Here is a 17,194-nt window from a genome sequence, read left to right as displayed (position 1 = left end):
ATCCAAAGTTAAGACAAAGGAAAGAATCTTAAGAGCTGTGAGACAGAAGCACCAGGTAACTTATGAAGGAAAACCTATAAGATTAACAGCAGATTTCTCAGCAGAAACCCTATAAGCTAGAAGGGATTGGGGACCTATCTTCAGCCTCCTCAAACAAAACAATTATCAACCAAGAATTTTGTATCTAGTGAAAGTAAGCATCATACATGAAGGAAAGATACAGTCATTTTCTTTTTCTTTTTTTTTTTTTTGAGATGGAGTCTCGCACTGTTGCCCAGGCTGGAGTGCAGCGGCAGGGTCTTGGCTCACTGCAAGCTCTGCCTCCCGGGTTCACACCATTCTCCTGCCTCAGCCTCCCGAGTAGCTGGGACTACAGGCACCCGCCACCACGCCCGGCTAATTTTTTGTGTTTTTAGTAGAGACGGGGTTTCACCATGTTAGCCAGGGTGGTCTTGATCGCCTGACCTCATGATCCACCCGCCTTGGCCTCCCAAAGTGTTAGGACTACAGGCATGAGCCACCGCACCTGGCCAAGATACAGTCATTTTCACACAAACAAGTGCTGAGAGAATTCGCCATTACCAAATCACCACTACAATAACTGCTAAAAGTAGCTCTAAATCTTGAAACAAATCCTGAAAACACATCAAAACAGAACTTCTTTAAAGCATAAATCACACAGGACCTATAAAACAAAAATACAAGTTAAAAAGCAAAAACAAAAAACAAAACCAAGGTACATAGGCAACAAAGAGCACAGTGAGAGCAATGGTACCTCACATTTCAATACTAATATTGAATGTAAATGGCCTAAGTGCTCCACTTAAAAAATACAGAACCACAGAATGAATAAGAACTCACCAACCAACTATCTGCTGCCTTCAGGAGACTCACCTAACACATACAAACTCACATAAACTTAAAGTAAAGGGGTGGAAAAAGACATTTCATGCAAATGGACATCAAAAAGCAAGCAGAAGTAGCTATTCTCATATCAGACAAAACAAACTTAAAAGCAACAGCAGTTAAAGGAGACAAAGAGGGACAGTATATAATGGTAAAAGGCCTTGTCCAACAGGAAAATATTACAGTCCTAAGCAGGATACACATTCTATTCAACAGTGCATGGAACTTTCTCCAAGATAAACCATACAATAAGCCATAAAACAAGCCTTAATAAATTTAAGAAAATTGAAATTATATCAAGCACTCTCTCAGACAACAGTGGAATAAAACTAGAAATCAACCCCCTAAAAAAAAAAAAAACATGCAAATACATGGAAATTAAATAACGTGCTCCTGAATGAGCATTGGGTCAAAAATGAAATTAAGATGGAAATTAAAAAATTATTCAAACTGAATGACAATAATGACACAGCTTATCAAAGCCTCTGGGATACAGCAAAGGTGGTGCTAAGAGGAAAGGTTTTAGGCCTAAATGCCTACATCAAAAAGTCTGAAAGAGCACAAACAGACAATCTAGGGTCACATATCAAGGAACTACAGAAACAAGAACAAACCAAACCCAAACCCAGCAGAAGAAAGGAAATAACCAAGACTGGAGCAGAACTAAATGAAATTGAAACAAAAAAAATACAAAAGGTAAATGAAACAAAAAATTGGTTCTTTGGAAAGATAAATGATATTGTTAGACCACTAGCAAGATTAATCAAGAAAAGAAGAGAGAAAAATCTATCGGGGAAAATTCAGCCAGATATCAGGTGAAATTCACCCCTGATATTTCATGTAGATTCTTTTCTATTTCCCCTAAGTGTTGGCCGGTCTGAGAAATAAAGGGAAAGAGTACAAAAGAGAGAAATTTTAAAGCTGGGTGTCTGGGGGAGACTCACATGTTGGCAGGTTCTGTGATGCCCCACAAGCTGCAAAACCAGCAAGTTTTTATTAGTGATTTTCAAAAGGGGAGGGAGTGTACAAATAGGGTGTGGGTCACAGAGATCATGTGCTTCATAAGGTAATAGAATATCACAAGGCAAATGGAGGAGGGCAAGATCACAGGGCCACAGGACCAGGGCGAAATTAAAATTGCTAATGAAGTTTCGGGCACGCATTGTCATTGATAAAGTCTTATCAGGAGACAGAGTTTGAGAGCAGACAACTGGTCTGACCAAAATTTATTAGGTGGGAATTTCCTTGTCCTAATAAGCCTGGGAGTGCTACGGGAAACTGGGGCTTATTTCATCCCTACAGCTTCGACCATAAAAGATGGCCGCCCCCCAAAGCGGCCATTTTAGAGGCCTACCCTCAGGGTTGCATTCTCTTTCTCAGGGATGTTCCTTGCTGAGAAAAATAATTCTGTGATATTTCTCCCATTTGCTTTTGAAAGAAGAGAAATATGGCTCTGTTCCGCCCGGCTCACTGGTGGTCAGAGTTTAAGGTTATCTCTCTTGTTCCCTGAACATTGCTGTTATCCTGTTCTTTTTTCAAGGTGCCCAGATTTCATATTGTTCAAACACACATGCTCTACAAACAATTTGTGCAGTTAACCCAATCATCACAGGGTCCTGAGGCAACATACATCCTCCTCAGTTTATGAAGATGATGGGATTAAGAGATTAAAGTAAAGACAGGCGTAGGAAATCACAAGGGTATTGACTGGAGAAGTGATAAGTGTCCATGAAATCTTCACAATTTATGTTCAGAGATTGCAGTAAAGACAGGCATAAGAAATTATAAAAGTATTAATTTGGGGGACTAATAAATGTCCATGAAATCTTCACAATCCACATTCTTCTGCCATGGCTTCAGCCAGTCCCTCTGTTCGGGGCCCCTGACTTCCCACAACAAAAATCCAAATAACCTCACTAAGAAATGAAACAGGAGATATTACAACTGACAACACTAAAATACGAAAGATCATTCAAGGCTACTATGAACATCTTTACACACATAAACTAGAAAACCTAGAAGAGATGGATAAATTCCTGGAAAAATACAACCCTCCTAGTTTAAATCAGGAAGCATTAGATGCCCTGAATAGACCAATAACAAGCAGTGAGATTGAAATGGTAATTAAAAAATTATCAACAAAAAAAAAGTCCAGGACCAGTTGGATTCACAGCAGAATTCTACCAGCCATTCAAAGAATTGGTACCAATCCTTTTGGTATTATTCTACAAGATAGAGAAAGAAGGAACCCTCCCTAATTCATCCTATAAAGTCAGCACAACCCTAATACTAAAACTAGGAAAGGACATAACCAAAAAAGAAAACTACAGACCAATATCCTTGATGAACATAGATGCTAAAATCCTTAACAAAATACTAGCTAACCAGATCCAACAACATATCAAAAAGATAATTCACCATGATCAAGTGGGTTTCATACCGGGCAGGCAGGGATGGTTTAACACATGCACATCAATAAATGTGATATATCACACAAACAGAATTAAAAATAAAAATCACATGATCACCTCAATAGATGCAGAAAAAGCATTTGACAAAATCCAGCATCACTTTATGATTAAAACCCTCAGCAAAATCAGCATACCAGGGACATACCTTAATGTAATAAAAGCCATCTATGACAAACTCACAGCCAGCATAATACTGAATAGGGAAAAGATGAAAATATTCCTGCTGAGAACTGGAACAGGACAAGGATACCCACTCTCACCACTCTTCTTCAACATAGTACTGGAAGTCCTAGCCAGAGCAATCAGACAAGAGAAAGAAATAAAGGGCATCCAAATTAGTAAAGAGGAAGTCAAATTGTCACTGTTTGTTGACAATATGATCATTTACCTTGAAAACGCGAAGGACTCCTCTAGAAAGCTTCTAGAACTGATAAAAGAACTCAGCAAAGTTTCCGGATACAAGATTAATGTACACAAATCAGTAGCTCTTCTATACACCAACAGCAACCAAGCAGAGAATCAAATCAAGAATGCAACCCCTTTTACAATAGCTGCAAAAATAAAATAAAATACTTAGGAATATACCTAACAAAGGAGTCGAAAGACCTCTGCAAGGAAAACTACAAAACACTGCTGAAAGAAATCCTAGATGACACACACAAATGGAAACACATCCCATGCTCATGGATGGGTAGAATCAATATTGTGAAAATGATCATCCTGCCAAAAGCAATCTACTCAACGCAATCTCCATCAGAATACCACCATCATTCTTCACAGAATTAGAAAAAACAATTCTAAAATTCATATGGCACCAAAAAAGAGCCCGCATAGCCAAATTGAGACTAAGCAAAAAGAACAAATCTGGAGGCATCACACTACCTGATTTCAAACTATACTATAAGGCCATAGTCACCAAAACAGTGTGGTACTGGTATAAAAGTAGGCACATAGACCAATGGAACAGAATAGAGAACACAGAAATAAACCCAAATATTTACAGCCAACTGATCTTCGATAAACCAAACAATAATGTAAAGATCCTCATCTCTCACCTTATACAGACATCAACTCAAGATGAATTAAGGACTTAAATCTAAGATGTGAAACTATAAAAATTCTGGAACATAACATTGGAAAAACCCTTGTAGACATTGACTTAGGCAAGGATTTCATGACCAAGAACTCAAAAGCAAATGCAATAAAAACAAAGATAAATAGCTGGGACCTAATTAAACTAAAGGCTTTTGCACAGCAAAAGGAAGTCAGCAGGGTAAATATACAACTCACAGAGTGGGAGAAAATTTTCACAATCTATACATCTGACAAAGGACTAATATCCAGAATCTACAATGAACTCAAACAAATCAGTAAGCAAAAAAAAAAAAAAAAAACACATCAAAAAGTGGGCTAAGGACATGAATAGACAATTCTCAAAAGATATACAAATGGCCAACAAACATGAAAAAATGCTCAACGTCACTAATGATCAGGAAAACGCAAATCAAAACCACAATGTGATACCACCTCACTCCTGCAAGAATGGCCATAGTAAAAAACACAGTAGATGTTGGCGTGGATGCGGTGAAGAGGGAACACTTCTACACTGCTGGGGGGAATGTAAACTAGTACAACCACTGTGGAAAACAGTGTGGACATTCCTTAAAGAACTAAAAGTAGAATTACCATTTGATCCAGCAATCCCACTACTGGGAATCCACCCAGATGAAAAGAAGTCATTATTTGAAAAAGATACTTGCACATGCATGTTTATAGTAGCACAATTCACAATTGTGAAATCATGGCACCAACCCAAATGCCCAATAATCAATGAGTGGATAAAGAAACTGTGGTATGGCCCAGTGTGGTGGCTCACACCTATAATCCCAGCACTTTGGGAGGCCAAGGTGGGCAGATCACGAGGTCAGGAGTTTGAGACCAGCCTGGTCAACATAGTGAAATCCTGTCTCTATTAAAAATACAAAAAAAAGAAAAAAAAATTAGCTGGCCTGGTGGTGGGCACCTGTAATCCCAGCCACTCGAGACGCTGAGGCAGGAGAATTGCTTGAACCTGGGAGGCAGAGGTTGCAGTGAGCCAAGATCACACCACTGCACTCCAGCCTGGGTGACAGTGCGAGACTCAGTCTCAAAAAAAAAGAAACTGTGGTATATATATGCAATGGAATACGGAATGAATTAACAGCATTTGCAGTGACCTGGATGAGATTAAAGACTATTATTCTAAGTGATGTAACTCAGGAATGGAAAACCAAACACTGTATGTTCCCACTGATATGTGGGGGATATAAGCTATGAGGACGCAAAGGCATAAGAATGATACAATGGACTTTAGGGGCTTGGGGGGAAGAGTGGGAGGGAGGCTAGGGATAAAAGACTCAAATATGGTGCAGTATATACTGCTTGGGTGATGGGTACCCCATAATCTCACAAATCACCACTAAAGAACTTACTCGTGTAACCAAATACCACCTGTACCCTAATAACTTATGGAAAAATAAAATAAATATAACAAAAGAAAGATAATGCGAGTTTAAAGAGGATGCCAGTCTCTAAGACTCTAGTTCTGGGTTTTAAGAGTGACAATGCAGATGCAAGTAGACTGCCACTTTGCATTGTGGAAAAGGGGAGGCTTCATGGGGACCCAGATGAACTGAATATCTTTTCTCATATCAAAAATCACTTTTTCATTATATTTGAACTTGGCAACAATCAAGTTCTAAATTTAATTGCTGTCTTTAAAATTTCAGGCATTAGCTGGGTGCAGTGGCTCACACCTGTAATCCCAGCACTTTGGGAGGCTGGGGCGGGTGGATCACTTGAGTTCAGGAGTTTGAGACCATCCTGGCCAACATGGTGAAACCCCATCTCTATTAAAATTACAAAAATTAGCCAGGCATGGTGGCAGGCGCCTGTAATCCCAGTTACTTGGGAGGCTGAGGCAGGACAATTGCTTGAACCCAGGAGGCAGAGGTTGCAGTGAGCCGAGATCGCACCACTGCACTCCAGCCTGGGCAACAGAGTGAGACTCTGTCTCAAAAAAAAAAAAAGGCCGGGTGCGTTGGCTCACGCCTGTAATCCCAGCACTTTGGGAGGTTGAGGCAGGCAGATCACGAGGTCAGGAGTTCAAGACCAGCCTGACCAATATGGTGAAACCCCATCTCAACTAAAAATCAAAAAATTAGCCAGGTGTGGTGGCATGTGCCTGTAATCCCAGCTATTCGGGAGGTTGAGGGAGGAGAATCACTTGAACCTGGGAGGCAGAGGTTGCAGGGAGCTGAGATCGTGCCACTGCACTATAGCCTGGCGACAGAGCTAGACTCCATCTTGAAAAAGAAAATACAGGCATTGTAATGTCAAATTCAAAATTATATATATTCTTTCTTGGAAATTATCTGCAGTACAAAAAAATCCAGTCACAAAAAAATACAGTTCAGAAAAAAAAAATGAATGGTTAATAAATATCTGATAAAGTGCTAGATCACATTTTTGATTAAATAAATGCATATTAAAATAACAATGTTATGTCATGTTTTACTGCCAGATTGGCAAAGATTAAAAACAGACACTCTCCGACACATGCTGCTGGTAAGAGCACAGGTTGGCACAAGCTTTTTGGATGGCATTCTCATAGTATTTATCCAAATTTCAAATACACCTGCTCTTTGACCCAGCAATTCCATTTCTATAAATTTACCATACAGATATATCACATAAGCATGCAAGAACATATATTACAAAGTTATTTATTGTAGCAGTATTTGTAATAGTGAAAATCTAAAATCATTTTAATTGTAGTCCAGAGACAATGAAATATATTACAGTGTTTCATACTGTGAAATATCTACATGGCATTGACAGATTGTTAAGTAGAGAATGCTAGTTATAAGATTGTGTGTGTATGTGTGTGTACCATAAGTCCATTTGTGGGGAAATATTGTACATGCCTAAACATCTATAATGATACATATGAAATTTTTGTGACTCCTGGGAGTGGAATTTAAATGAGAAGAAAAAAAAACAGGACAATTTCTTTTTATTCTCAACTATTTCTATTTATACAAACATACACTACTTTTATAATAAAATATTTTTGATTCAGTCACAATTTTGCATTACTGCACAATCTGTAAAACAATCTAAAATATAATTAAACTCTACTGTAAAATTAACTGGTAATTAAAGCTTACATGTCACTGTGGGTGGTATTTTAAGATGATAATGAATTGAGGTACAAAAGTAGCACAGATAAAAGTCTAGAAAAGTGAAATTTAGGCCAGGCATGGTGGCTTATGCTTGTAATCCCAGAACTTTAGGAGGCTGAGGCGGGAGGTTAGCTTCAACCCAGGAGTTCAAGGGTAGCTCGGCTACATAAGGAGACCCCGTCTCTACAAAAATTTTTAAAAATTAGTTGGGTGTGGAGGTGCATGCCTGTAGTCCCAGCTACTCGGGAGGTTGAGGTGGAAGGATTGCTTCAGCCCAGGAGGTTGAGGATGTAGTGAGCCGAGATTGTATTGTTGCACTCCACCTGGGTGACAGAACGAGACCCTGTCTCAAAAAAAAAGTGAAATGTAAAGCTTGGTCACTTTTTATCTATATAGATAATACAAGTAGTAATGTAAATGAACTACTAAACTCAGTTTTATATTATGAGATAAGGTTTATTGTACGTGATTATATACGTGTGTGTGTGTGTGTGTGTGTGTGTGTGTGTGTGTATGTATATGTTTTTTTTTTTCTTGAGACAGGATCTCACTCTGTCACCCAGGCTAGTAGCACAATCTCGGCTAACTGAAACCTCTTTCTCCTACTGGGCTCAAGCAATCCTCCCACCTCAGCCTCCCCAGTAGCTGGGACTACAGGCATGCAGCACCATGCCCAGCCATTTTTCTTTTTTTTTATATATATATATTTTTAGTAGAGTCGGAGTTTTGCCATGTTGTCCAGGCTGGTCTCGAACTCCTGAGCTGAGGCGATAAACCTGCCTTGGCCTCTCACAGTACTGGGATTACAGGTGTGAGCCACCGAGCCCAGCCGGAAATCTATTTTTAAAAGCCAACAGTGAAGCTATTTCTATACCTTGTCTCCAGTTCCATATATTCTCCTAGTGTTCTTCTATTGCCATCTTTGAAAGGACAGTAGAAGCTATTTTGTAGGGCCAGGGCTATGGAATTTTCCCCACTTCCTGTCTCTGCCCTACAGAAAGCTGGGTCATTTGGAGTAATGGACAGGGGTCTTGGTACTATGTATGCTGTGTGTACAGAGGAAAACATTACGTGTTATAGTGGGGGCAGTTGTACTTCTCCTGCACTGGAAGCAGGGAAATAAGGGAAGTATAAGTTGTATAGGGGCCAAGGAAAAACTTCCCCTTTACCCTCCTGAAATTTCACTAAAACTTAACTCACAAAAGGCAGATTAGTTGGAGAAAAGGCATTCAAATTTATTAACATACACATGGTGGAGAAACACAGAGTGATTATTCCCAATCCTCAATGGGGTGCAGAAGCTTATATACCATCTTGAGGTTACAGAAAGAATGAGGGCTCAGAGCATGATCAAAAACAGGCTATGATGGCAAACCAGGTTAGGGTGGCTAGACAGGTTATGGGAAGGAAAGAAGAGGAGGCTTGGCCAGCAAAGGCGGTCTTGCTACAAAGATGAAACCTCACAGGTAACAGCCCTCAGAGAGGGTAAATGGTGCTAAATATTTCTTCCAGACTTTTAAAGGTGTCAGACTCTCCATTAATCTTTCCTAGATCTGAACAAGGGAAGGCTCGGCTACATCAATGCAGATTCTCTACAGATGCAAATCTGCCCTGCAGAAGACAGCTTAATTACTTCTGTTTGTTGGCCCTCTGAACAGCCATCTCAAAATATGTCAAAGAAATATATATATACATGTGCCAGAAGATGCTTAGACAACCTGAAGTTTCTTTAGGTATTATAGTCTTCTGAGGTTGAAGTGGGGCTCATGACTCAGGAAAGAAGATGGTATAGAAGCCATAACTGGTACAGAATATTATATATATATAATGCATATATGGATATATATAATATATAAGTATATACATATATTTATAATATATGTAAGTATATATACTATATATAAGTATATATAATATATATAAGTATATATAATATATAAGTATATATAGTATATATAAGTATATATAATATATAAGTATATATAATATATATAAGTATATATAATATATAAGTATATATAATATATATAAGTATATATAATATATAAGTATATATAATATATATAAGTATATATAATATATAAGTATATATAATATATATAAGTATATATAATATATAAGTATATATAATATATATAAGTATATATAATATATAAGTATATATAATATATATAAGTATATATAATATATAAGTATATATAATATATATAAGTATATATAATATATAAGTATATATAATATATATAAGTATATATAATATATAAGTATATATAATATATATAAGTATATATAATATATAAGTATATATAATATATATAAGTATATATAATATATAAGTATATATAATATATATAAGTATATATAATATATAAGTATATATAATATATATAAGTATATATAATATATAAGTATATATAATATATATAAGTATATATAATATATAAGTATATATAATATATATAAGTATATATAATATATAAGTATATATAATATATATAAGTATATATAATATATAAGTATATATAATATATATAAGTATATATAATATATAAGTATATATAATATATATAAGTATATATAGATATACATATAGATATAGATATATATGTTTTTGAGATGGAGTCTCACTCTGTCACCCAGTTTGGAGTGCAGTGGTGTGATCTCAGCTCACTGCACCTGTAACATCCCGGGTTCAAGTGATTTTCCTGCCTTAGCCTCCGGAGTAGCTGGAATTACAGGCGTGCACCACGACACCAGCTAATGTTTGTATTTTTACAAAAATATTTCTTCCAGACTTGATTTCCCCATGTTGGCCAGGCTGGTCTCGAACTTCTGATATCAAGTGATCCACCCGCCTCAGCCTCCCAAAGTGCTGGGATTACAGGTGTGAGCCACCATGCCCAGTTGAGAAATGTATTCTGAGGTAAAATATTTTTATTTCTTTTACCTGCTAGATTTTGCCTATGACTAGAAGAATAAACTAAGTGTCCTCTGCTATATCCCTAAAAGGGTATTGGATACAGAACACAGGAAAGAAGATGCTGGAAATGCTGAGATACTGAGGAAGGATCTCTGGACCAACCATATCAAGGCCCTGCAAATAACTGGGTATAGCAGTTGTTGGTTTCCATGTCTGTCTTCCTACCAAGCTAAAACCTCCTGGGATACAATTATTGCAGTGATTGCCACATAGTAGGTTCTTATTAAATACAGATTTGGTTAAATGTATGGATCAATAGATGAGTGACAGAAGAAAGACTCCTTAGCGACTTGTACAAACTCCCTAAATGAAGGGAGAGGATAAAACATTCAGGTGACATGAATCAGAGGGAATAGCAGAAAACCATGCTGGGGAGAATAAGAATGGGAATCTTGAGCTGTCTCAATGTATGGTACACTTGGGGGGCCTTATATACTTGGCTAACGTAGGATAACCTAGAGAAATACATAACTGTAGAAGTCACATAACTCAAAGCCAAGATGAGGTGCATCTAGATTTCCTCTAAAGAGAGGGAATTCCATTATTCCTGGTTGAGGAGAACTTTGGAGAGTTTGCATAAAATAACTCATGCCATTTGCTTGCTCAGAATATATTATTCCCTACCAATTCTATACCATCTTCTTTCCTGAACCATGAGCCCCACTTCAAGCCCAGAACACTTTAATACCTAAAGAAACTTCAGGATATCTAAGCACCTTCTGGCAGACTCAGGAGCAGAGTTGCTGCTGTTGCCACTATAACAAATACCAATACTCTTATCACCTCTATTATCATGAACACCATAAGTACTATCATTAGATGAGAGTGAAACCATCCAACAGTAAATCAGAATCCTAAAATATGTCTGGGATCTTGGCCAATCAGAATGGTATCTCTTCCTTTCTTGCTTTGGGTATTAAACAGGAGGAGGTGAGCAGAAGAGAGACAGAATGTTCCCTTTAGTTATATCCATATCTATAGATCTATATTTATATTACTAAAAGTATATTAGGGAAGTTTCAAGAATTGGGAAAAGAACTTTAAAGAAGACCCAAGAGATTGTAGGGCTTCAGAAATTCAAGCTGGGATTCAACGTCTCTAGGATTTTCTCTCTCACCCTCTCATGTTTGCTTACTTCTGCTTGACTTCATTCTCTCCTATAACAGATGGGCTTTTTCCACTGATAGAAAACCTATCTGCCAGCAGCTTGGGCTTATATCATCCCAGTCATTTTTTCCAAAAGAGAGTATATATTCTCAGCTTCATTTTGAAGATTTCCAGGGAAAATTTTCTGAGTGACTTGTTATGTACTTATCCCTGGACCAATCATTATGATCAAAAGGATGGTTTACTTTGGTGTGGGCAGCCTATATAGCAAGCCCACGCTTAGGCCAGGGAGTGAAGTCTTATGATTGGCAGCTCCACAAAATCCACATGGGATGCGTGGTGGGGGCGATGATGCCCTTCTCCTGAAGGAAGGGAAAGAAAAAAAAATGCTTCAGATGTCCACAAAAATAGACAAAAAAGAGATAGATAGGCAGGTAGGTAGATATATAGACGATAGACAGAGGAAGCAGGTTAATTATCTAACTATATCGCTGACAAACAGGTATGTTAGTGCTCATTATAGGGTTTAATATTCTCTTTTTCTAAGATTTATTTTTGCTATCTCTCCTATTCATTTTTTCAAATATATTATAAAGTTGTTGTCATAAACCAAAGAAATAGAAAAACCTGTTTACATCTTAATTAGAATTTGTGACATCCAGGAGTAATTAGGAAAGACCAGACATTTTCATAATATTAGACTTCCTGTCCAAATGTACAGCATAGCTTTATAGCTTTTCACTCATTCAGTCTTTTTCAATATCCCAAAAAGTTTTTGTAGATCTTTTATGTAATATAAGTGAGAGATTATTCACATAATAGCTAGGACCAAAACAGTCTTTGATTAGAAAAATACCTTAATAAGGTAGAGGTAGGGCCTCTACACAGTGTTGTTCAGTCTGTGCACTGCACAACTCTTGGTGCACCATTTACATGGGCTACAATGTAAACAAGTCCTCTGGAGTTATGCACTGAAGCCACTCTGGGAGGAAGATGAAACTGTTCCCAGGAGCCAAAGCAATGAGAAGGGAGGCTAAGATGCTCTGTATGAGGACATCAGAAAAATTTGCTTTATTTCTTAAATGAGAATGGAAGAGAAAAAATAATCAGAAAGATGGTAAAGCCAAAAGAGAAACTTGTGTGATGGTGGAAGGATGAGTGGCACATGGGTGAAGTGGCCAGTGAGAACACCTTGGTGGGATGAACAAGAGACTTTTTATAACAAGAATGTTCTACAATTAATTTTCAGTTATTTGAAATCATCAGTAAAATTTATGCTACTTGGTACAGTTTTTTTATTCAAGGTTAATTTCGGAAGGGAGAAGGGAACAGAAAGCATGGGTTATAACCCAGCTTGTGCCAAGCTGAGATAAAGGAATACACACAATCATGCAGAGAACAGAACAAAAATTCAGGGCCTGGGAATGACAATTTGAGCCAATCATATCTGAAACTCAGTATTCCAGGGTACGGGGACCCCTGCTGACACCTAAATTGAATTTATAATGACTTTATACCACTCTTAGGAGGATTCTATAAATTACTTTGTGTTTTTTTTTCTTGCCCTTATAAATGGGACCTTATTTTCTATAATATTTTTCTGCCAGTTCTTGCAGATTCCGGAAGTCTCTTGGTCAGTCTATATCTCTCTCTTTCATTCTCTTGCGCTCTCTCCCTCTCTCTGTATCTATCTATCTATCTATCTATATTACACAAATATATAAGCATGTATGAAATATAAATAGATGGTCTGGCTTTTATCTGACATGATTCCCCTCTAGACCAAATAATTTCTTTTAGCATTGCTTGTAGTTTAAGTTAACTGCCAACAAATTCTCTCTTTTTATTTGAAAATGTCTTTGTTTTGTTTTGTTTTATATTATTATTTTATTTTATTTTTGGAGATAGAATCTCACTCTGTTGCCCAGGCTTGAGTGCAGTGGTGCAATCTTGGTTCACTGCAACCACTGCCTCCCGAGTTTAAGTGATTCTCCTGCCTCAGCCTCCCGAGTAACTGGGATCACAGATGTGCACTACCATACCTGGCTAATTATTGTATTTTAGTATAGATGGGGTTTCACCATGTTGGCCAGGCTGGTCTCCAACTCCTGGCGTCAAGTGATCTATCATCCTCAGCCTCCCAAAATGCTGGGATTACAGGTGTGAGCCACCATGCCCGACCTTGTTTTACTTTTTAGAGATATTTTGGTGTATTCTAGGTTGACCTTTTTTTCTTTCTGCACTTTATTTATTTATTTATTTATTTATGAGACAGAGTTTCACTCTGTCACCCAGGCTGGAGTGCAGTGGCAAGATCTTGGCTCACTGCAACCTCCACTTGCCAGGTTCAAGCTTTTCTTCTGCTTCAGCTTCCCAAGCAGCTGGGACTATAGGCCTGTGCCACCACTCCAGGCTAATTTTTGTATTTTTAGTAGAGATGAGGTTTCGCCATGTTGGGCAGGCTGGTCTCGAACTCCTGACCTCAGGTGATCCTCCTTGGCCTCCCAAAGTGCTGGGGTTACAGGTGTAAGCCGCCACGCCCAGCTTCTTTCTACACTTTAGAGATGTTATAGTTTGACTATAGTATACATATGTGTGTTTTCTTTGTGTTTGTCTTGCCTGTGGTTGGTTAAGCTTCTTGATGTAAGATGATATCTTTCCAAATTTTTGAGAAATCATTGGAAATTCTTACACTCCTTCATCTATCCTTCTTGGGCTCCAATTACATGTTTTAGAGCATCAATATTGTTCCAAAGGTCTTGGATATTATAGTCTTTATTTTCATCTTTTTTCCTCTTTGTGTTTTAATTTCGTAATGTCTATTATCTATTGACCCAAATGTCTTCAAGTTCAGTGATAGTTCTTTGGCCTATCAATAATCCTTGATATCATTATGTCAAGACTGCTGTTAAGCCCATGGAATGAATTCTTTGACATCATATTTTTATTCCTAGCATTTCATTTGATTTTTTTTTTTTAGTTTTTATTTATCTGCTGAAATCTCCAGTTCACATGTTGTCAATTTTTTTCATTTTATAGATAGTTATACAAACACACACACACACACATCTTGTATCTTATATCTTGTATGTATGTAAGTATCTAATCTGTGTATCAGAGGCCTCTCTGGGATTTTTTGTTTTTGTTTTTTTGAATTTTTCAAGACTTGTTTTATGGCCTAACATATGATCTGTCCTTAAGAATGATCCAAGTCAGCCATGGTGGCTCACATCTACAATTCCAGCACTTTGGGAGGCTGAGGCAGGAGATCACCTGAGCCCAGGAGTTTGAGACCAGCCCAGGCAACAAAGTGAGATGCTATGTCTACAAAAATAAAATAATGGACATGGTGGCATGTACCTGTAGTCTCAGCTGCTTGGGAGGCTGAGGTGGGAAGATGGCTGGAGTCTGGGAGATAGAGGCTGCAGTGAGCTGTGATTGTGCTGTTGCACTCCAGCTTGGGCAACAGAGCAAGACCCTGTGTCAAAATAAAATAAAATGGTCCGTGTACTGAGGAGAAGAATTTGTATTCTGTATCCATTGGATGAAATGTTCTGTAAATATATATTAGGTTCATTTGTTCTATAGGGCTGATTAAGTCCTATGTTTATTTGTTGATTTTCTGTCTGGATGATCTACCCAATGCTGAAAGTAAGGTGTTCAAGTCGCCAACTATTATTGTATTGGAATGTATCTCTCTCTTTAGCACTCATAATATTTCCTTTATATATCTGGATGCTCCAGTGTTGAGTGTATATATATATATATATTTAGAATTGTTATATTCTCTTGCTGAATTGACTCCTTTATCATTATATAGTGACCTCTTTGTCTCTTCTTACCGTTTTTGTCTTGAAATCTATTTTGTCTGATATAAGTATAGTTACTCCTGCTCCTTTTTTGGTTTCCACTGACATGGGATATCTTTTTCTGTTCCTTTATTTTCAGTCTATGTGTGTCTTAATAGGTGAAGTGTGTTTCTTATAGGCAACAGATCATTGGGTCTTGTTGGGTTTTTTTTTTTTTTTTTTAACCATTTATCCACTGTATGTCTTTTGATTGGAGAATTTAGTCCATTTATAGTCAAAGTTATTATTGATAAGAAAGGACTTAGTCCTGCCATTTCGTTATTTGCTTTCTGGTTTTCTTTCCCTCCCTCCCTCCCTCCCTTCCTTCCTTCCTTCATTCCTTTCTGTGAAAGCAGTTTTCTCTGGTGGCATGTTTTAATTTCTTGTTTTTTATTTTTTTGTGTACCTATTGTAATATTTTTTTCAATTTGAAAGTAGTCATTATTTATTAACTAATCAGATTACAAACATAAGCATGATAGTCACCTTAATTCATCTTTATAATAAGCTTGTTGATCTGGTCTTCTCTGTGGCTAGTATCTCCACCTTCTATAAAATGGGTGGTCTTTTTCTTCATTCCAGCTCATGGAGAGTATAATTTGAAAGGCCACAGAAAGTTATTTGCTTCTTGGAAACATTTTCCAATAGTATCCATCTCATGAATCAGATCCTCCATGCAGATGATGCCATATTTACCAAAATATCAAGCAATCAAAGTGTTATCTGTCAAGACAGCCCACTTCTTATTGAATTTGCCATGACCACACTTGTAGATTGCTGACATCTACTGACTTCCTTACTGTTCACTTACTGACTTCAGGTTTGGGTACCCCCATGTAATATATGGTCCTACAATCCTCAGCATATTAATTGAAGCCTTGTTGAGCTTAGCAATGCTTCCATTGAAAATATGAAGAAGGTGAAGAAGCTGCAATGCTTTTCAGACCTTTGGGCTCACACCATTGATAACTCTAATCCTGCTGACAAATGCCAATTTGGGCTCTGCAGGGACATAGAAATTGCTAGCTTTTCTTGTCATCCTAGCCATTCAAATCTCAGTTCTGTACATTTGCCTATATTCCTTGTGACAGTACTTAGCTTTTTCATAGATGAGCTTCCTCCTTGCCTTTCAGTGCATCTTTTGGGCAAACTTCTTTCTCAGGTGCTTTATCTTCAGCTCTGCAAAATTCCTTCACTTTTTTTTGAGGGGATTCTAACACAGCAGGAAACTTCTTCTTCTCTTTGATATCCTCCATGGTTCCAGCAGGAAAACTGGTAGGTTTTTTTCTTTGAGGTTACCATGAGGCTTGCAAATAACATCTTATAACCCATTATTTTACACTGGTGACAAGTTAACTCTGATTGCAAAAACAAACTAACAAGCAAAGAGAAAACTAATAAAAGCTCTACACTTTAACTTCATCCTTCCCTGCTTTTTAACTTTTTGTTGTTTCTATTTATATCTTATTATATTGTCTATGTCTTAAAAAGTTGTAGTTATTATTTTTATAAGTTCATCCTGTAGTCTTTCTACTCAAGATATGAGTAGTTTATACACCACAATTACAGTGTTATAATATTCTGTGTTATTTTGTGTACTTACTATTACCAGTGAATTTTGTTCCTTCATGATTTTTTATTCCTCATTAACATCTTTTT

At 37.3% G+C, this 17,194-nt stretch overlaps 1 pseudogene; it reads right to left on the bottom strand.

Moving 5' to 3' along the window:
* Nucleotides 1-16,022: 16,022 nt before the first annotated feature.
* LOC103892091 (large ribosomal subunit protein uL30-like) lies at nt 16,023-16,791 on the bottom strand (annotated as a pseudogene).
* Between the last annotated feature and the right edge of the window lie 403 nt (nt 16,792-17,194).

Source organism: Pongo abelii, chromosome 10, assembly GCF_028885655.2.
Source record: "Pongo abelii isolate AG06213 chromosome 10, NHGRI_mPonAbe1-v2.0_pri, whole genome shotgun sequence".
NCBI lineage: Eukaryota > Metazoa > Chordata > Mammalia > Primates > Hominidae > Pongo > Pongo abelii.
This window is presented reverse-complemented; position numbering and strand designations above follow the sequence as displayed.